This window comes from Nematolebias whitei, chromosome 16, assembly GCF_014905685.2.
Source record: "Nematolebias whitei isolate Nwh7 chromosome 16, NemWhi1, whole genome shotgun sequence".
NCBI classification, from domain to species: Eukaryota; Metazoa; Chordata; class Actinopteri; order Cyprinodontiformes; family Rivulidae; genus Nematolebias; species Nematolebias whitei.
The window spans coordinates 31,817,868-31,824,466 of NC_056513.1; positions in this window are offsets into that span (position 1 = coordinate 31,817,868).

Consider the following 6,599-nt stretch of genomic DNA (forward strand, 5'->3'; position numbering starts at 1 on the left):
CTAAGGTCAGGATTTGACCTTAAGGACCTTATGGGACAGAACTTGTCATTTCATTGATTTGCATCCAGAAATACAGGTTGACCCATCCTGAGACTTTCTTTCTTGATTTAATCAAGTGAAAGAAGACTATTCTCTATTATCATTACTATTTTACAAATGTTTGATAATCAAATTGTGTTAGTTCAAACAATGTTTGAATGTTGAAGTGAACTACTCATTTTTATTAATTGTGAAACAGTAATAATGATTCTTAATCCTCATTCAAAGTGAAATCAAGTTGGAATACGTTACAGAGTAATGATTCAATTTCTTGATCGTCTGTTTGAAGTGAGCAAGTGATGGAAGTTGGTCAAAGTTCAAGTTTCGGTCAACTGCAAGTTTACTGAAAAGAAATGTCATGTTTAACTTTTACAGCAAGGTACTAGAGAATTGACTCCATGAAGTCTGAAGTTTCTCATGATATCTTTTGTCTGTCCTTAAACAATCTTAATCTTTTCCTTGACTTTTCATAACACCTTACATCACAAAACACACCTCTGTTTTGGTCCATCGACCAATCAGAAACTCTCAAATGAACCGGAAGTGAGCTTTCTTTAAATGTTGGCACTTCCTAGTTCAAGCTAGTTTCCAGTTGTTGCAGGAAGTTCTGCAGTTCTGAAACTCAGCAGTTCCAGAGTTCATGAAGGCTGGAATTCAGGATGCTGATGAGAGAAAAGAAATCAAACTGAATCCAGAGAAGATCTGGGAATTATGAAACTTCTGTTTTGGATGACCTCACGACTCCAGAGGGTTAGCTGTTCTTACGGAGACGCTGAAAAGTGGCTCGAAGTGGAACTTTACGCCGGAACTGAGATATCTTCAGAAAGGTAAAAGTCGATCTTCACCAAAAGTGTACCGTTGGGGCAAGCTGATTTCCAAAGGAGCATGCATGTTCTGGTTAAAACAGACAAATTCCCTCACATATCTCTCTCAAGATAAACTTCATCTTTCCATCTTTAAAATTCTTCTATCTGCTAAAAATCATTACAGATATTTTTAGAAATGTCTGAAGCAAAGTTTTTCAATCACCGCTGTGTGGTTGACGTTTGTGATTCGCTGGAAGTGAGAAAACAATCGCCGTGTTGTTTACTCCTTGCTAAACTGATTAATAAGCTGTCGTTATTTTCAATTCTTGCCAATTAATGTAAATGTGTGATGTGTTAAACTTGATTATGTTAATAAATGACCCACTGTCTTGGTGAGTCAAAGATAATTAACGTTTCCATCCACATTTTATGAAATTCAGGTGCACGTCATAATACAGTCCAGAAAAATGAAAGAATCCGTTTTAACAGTATGAATATATCTCATGTATATGTTCTACTACATCTGGTGGCCCGTCCATATGTTCAACTACATCTGGTGGCCCGTCCGTACGTTGTAAGACATCTGGTGGCCCGTCCGTATGTTCTACTACATCTGGTGGCCTCGTACGGTTCATAAATGGACTGTATTCGTGTGACAATTGAATATTTCATGTTGGCATGAAAAGTGCAGATTTTGCTGTGTGTGTGAAACGCAGCGAGCTGAGCTGGATGCTTGGAGAAAATACAGCATGTTAGCAGCTACTGATGCTTTGAAAGCTGAAATAGAGTCATTGAGTCTTTATGAAAGCTGAAATTGTACGTCTGTTGTGTGTAACTAAGCTGATGAGCTGTGGAAAACGTTTATTCTGTTTAAAAGGACGGAGTTTCTGCTGCAGACCCGGTTTTGGTCCGGTTTCGGTTCTGAGAAATTCGAACGAGTTGTTTTAAATAGATGGAGAAACGTTTTAAAGACTGGACGAAGTCCCCGTTAAGCTCAGACTTGATTCGTTACATTTTTAACAGAAAATGGTGCATTTTGACAGTTTAAAAGACGAAAAGTTGACGGACTATTTCAGGCTAAGACTAACATGCTAGCTGGAAAAACGATCCGTGATTGGTTGAAAAACGGCTGAGTTGGGACGCTGTGATTCGCTGAGAAGTGAGTGACGTGGCTGCGTCACTTCCTCTGACGTGTCAGGTCGTAAAGCCCACCCCGTTGCTGCTCTATCATTGGTAGATTCAGTCACGTGACCCGGAAATGAAAACTCGTTTTCATAGGGAATTTCAATCTTTTTTTTAAGTTGAAAAACGCTTTAAAGTTGCATTCTGATCCGCTGCTTAATTTCTTTGAAGCCTAATCGCTGAAATGTTGCCACGTTTTAGTTTGAAATCCGTCATTAAATGGTGTTTTTGGACCACGCTAGCAGATGCTAATTTTAAGCTAACAGCTAACGACCGGATGAGTGACGTGTCACGTCACTTCCTCCATGTCAGATTGTAAAGCTTGGTTGCACCGAAGCCTTCGCTGTGCTTAAAATCACTAATTAAAACTTGCCACATGTCCACAAAAACTCATGTTCATGCAAAAAAGTCATGCTTGTTGAAACAACGCCACGTTTAAGCTTTAAATCCATTCAGAAATGTTGATTTTAACCGAGTTTAGCCGAAGCTAATTTTAAGCTAAGCGGCTAACAACAGGATGTCAACAGAACGTTCACAGGAAGTTGTCATACGCTCCTGCTGGTAAAAAGCTAAACACTGCCCCCTCCTGGGAAACTTGATATCACAGTTTCACTCCGTTTTAGGTTATTTTTGATGAAATTAGACGTGCTTAGACGCATTTGATGAGTTAATAAACGTTTTTCAAGCTGAATAATCACTGTTATCTTGCATTTAAAAAGTAATTAAGGTATTTATGCAGAAAGGCATTTACCAACACATTTTTATTCACTGGTAATTCCTCATGAAAGAGGTGCAAAATAAAAATTAGAAACTTTTTAAAAGATACAGTTACAGATATTCACAGAGTTGATAAAGTTTACTCATTTGCTAAAAGATAATGCACGTTTAATTGCTAAATCACTAAATAAGAGTAAACTTATCAGAAAAAAGAAACTTTTCTGTTTAAGTTACCACCTAAACAATTACATCTTCTTATTTATTTTTAAATAGAAGATATTGGCAGGAGGACAGGAGTATAACAGTTTTTCTGAAGAAAGACTGATTATTCCTCATCATCCATTTTCTTTTTTCTGTTCACCACCTGGTTTAATGAGTAGCTGTTAAAATAGCGAATTCTGAAGTAAACGGTTTAAAAAAAAAGCGTTTTTAAACTGATGTTTGCTGTAAGACTTTTTAGAAAAATTGCAGGTTTATAAAAATTCAGTGCTTTAGAGTAAAAAACACTGAGAAGCTTGGTAATCTAGTAGCTGTTAAAAAATAAGCACATTAAAAGTAACACTACAGACAAGCATTTACTTAAGAATATTCATGAATTGGGGTAAAACCTACAAATAGGTGCCCACATTTGAATAAGTTGACTTATAACAGTACTTTTGTGTAAACCCAGAGCTAAAATAGTGTGAAACTCACTGACACTTGAATACAAATATTTACTTGTAAAATAATCTGAAGCTGGCAACTGTTTCACCAGATAAAGCGCTACACAGTGAATGACCATGGCAGGTGTGGTAGGAAAAGATTTTGTTCCTTATGAGATGAAGGACTATTTAGAGTATGCGTTAGCACTGCTAACAGGATCCTTACATCCATATGGCAAACAGGCGAACAGCATGAACCCAAAAGAGTTAGTGGACAATCTGATGGAGGTTGCAGAGAGTGTGACCTCTACAGAAATTACAATGTCAAGCTATGAAAAGCTGGCTAAAATGGTAACGTTGCTAAAAGAATCATACTTTGCATTAAGACGGGATCACGACGTGACAGTGTCACAAGTTTCCCGCTGCAAAGGTGAAATAGATGTGCTTAAAAAAGATCTGCACAAATGCGAAGTGCATAAAGAGATATTACTGGAACAATATATGCGTTCACGAAATGAATGTCAAACATCACAGGAACGCTTAAAAGCATGTGAGGAGAAACTAAGAGCAGCAACAAATAAAAGTTCTGACGTGGGGCGAGTTTATCTGGAACTCTGGGAAGACCGTGGACAGAGTCCAGGTCACCCACAACCACCTCAGAAAGATGTTGTTGCACCTCCACATGTGTGGAGAGAAAAATCCATCAATGAGATTATACAGTGTGCTGTGAATGTGTTCGAGGCATGTTCTCATGCTAAGACGCCCATAGAGGTGTTTCCTGGTAAAAAGGTTAAACCCCACTCCCTAGAAATGGAAGGATGGAGTGCATCGCCTCCACCTCCTAAAAAAGGCGAGAAAAAGCAGTATTTTCAAACTAACAGACCGCGTAATGAAGGTGCACGCTGGGACAAAAAAGCTCCTCTTTCAGAGGATGAACGTGATTATCGTAAATGGGGCATGCGTAGGACGCAAAGATATGGGATCCAAAAGGACCCATATTATCAGGGGAAGTCCGGAAAGGAACCCCCAAAAGACGTACCTAACCCTCCCCCACCTCGGACGAAACGGACCAAGGCGATAAAATCACAAAGGTCCCAGGAACAAGGCCCTAAACCTCTGAGCTCGGAAGAGACAGAGGAAATACAAAGGTTTTTAGAAACTTTGATACACGCTGAAATGGGAATCCAACCAGGAGCACTATGTAGTGATGCGATCGCTACTAAATGTGAAGGCGCGAATGACAACATTACAGATGTCGGTGGAACACACCAAGACATCGCTGTCGTTGCCTCCAACAACCCCTCATCAGACGAAGGGGGGGTAAACTCACACACAAACGATGATGAGTCATCGCAAGCTGAAAACTCAGAACCTGATTTTCATGATTTTGAACTAGGCATTCCAGTTCTGGGAGGACTCCCAGATAACCTGGTACCGAGTCAAGAAGCTGGGCCAGTATGGTTAACAAAACTAACACAGGCCATAGCTCTTTTCTCAACCAATGACGTCGACCAAGGGCCTCAAACCTATGGTGTCTTACCCATAGACAGGTCCGACGACTCAGAAAAGGATTCGTTGGAGCTCCCCAAGGAGCAAGAACCCTCATCAGTCTCATCACAGATTGAACAGGTGGTCGCTCAAGCCGACACTCTGACATCTGATGAAGAAAGAGACAAAATTCGCCAAGTTCTTTTAAAATATGAAAAGTCATCTTCAACTGACGCAGACAGCATCCAACCTCAGAAGTTGGACGATCCTGCAATTAACTCGATGATACTGTATCTGACTGACCCAGACAAATACACTCCATCGAAAGTCAAACTGGATTCCGATCCAGACCTTAAAGTCCTCTTTCAGCTGCGCAAACAGTTAAAACTACTCAAGGACAGCCTAACTTTAGCTCATGGAGCGACGTCCTCACCCGTGTTCGCGGTCTCCCATGACCGAAGGGGGGTGACGCCAGTTAGGATAATGCTACCAGACGCGATAACGTGAGCAAATCTGACATTCAGAGTGAGTGGCGCACCGAAACGTCGTTTTCTAGTTGCTTAATCACTGCTTTTGTCAATGTTGAAACGTTGTTTAACTGGTTGCTTAGTCACTGTTTTTGTCGATGTTGAGACATCGTTTAATTGGTTTTTGGTATTGTTTCTGAACACCCCAAGCAAGAATGAATTTTGTTGTATAGTTAAGTTAGAGACTAAGAGGCCTTTAACCATGCCAACATGCAGTTCATTCGTTAAATTGCAATCTTTGCGGAGTCAATGTATATTATTGCTACCTTAAGTACCATAATCTACATTGATCTCACAACGCTTAAGCCGAACCTACTCGAACAATTCTATTCGGGGGGATAGCTAATTCTTTTTGATGAGTCTCGTCATAGACTTCCAAAAACATTTATGGGGAAACCAAACACCCAATCTCAAGTCGTTCGTCTAAAAGACAACAGACAATTGAACCAAACTATATTTTACCATGTAAAGCTAACTTAAACCAAGTTAGAAATGGAAAAATAGTTTGGAACACTCTTCTATAGGTATAAACCCCTATAGTTACCCTTTTCAGCATGTTCCATCCCTTAACTGGTAGTTGTAGCTGTTCCTAATCATAATAGCTTACACACCAGGTGCATATAGTTTAAGGCCTTATGTAAAATCCCCTTCATAAGCCCACCTTAAACCACATAATTGCATGACACATTTGAACCAGAACGGCACAGACTGGACATCCACCCAGCGACGACCTTCGCTGGAGGAGACCTGCAATCCTGACGTTGGTCTCCACACTTCATCCAGTGGCCGCATCTTCAGTTCAATCCAAGGGAACCCCTCTGTATGCTGATCAATCAACACTTCCAATCGTTGTGGATTTACCGTTGTGGATTATATGACTTTTTCCATTGGATTACAGACTCTGTTTCCAAGGGGTTAAAGCATTGCTACAATGGAATTACCAACGACGTTATGGAATTATCATCAACACAATGGAATTACCAAGAACATTGTGGAATTACCTTGACTTTTGTTTTCCTTGCTGGATTACTTTTGACTTTTGTTTTCCTTGCTGGATTACATCAAGCTCAAGGACATTCGAAGGCGTAAGTTCATGTTTGGAATTCATCCCCATGGACAGGCAATGATTTCCAAAGGGGGGACTGTAGTGAACTAAGGTCAGGATTTGACCTTAAGGACCTTATGGGACAGAACTTGTC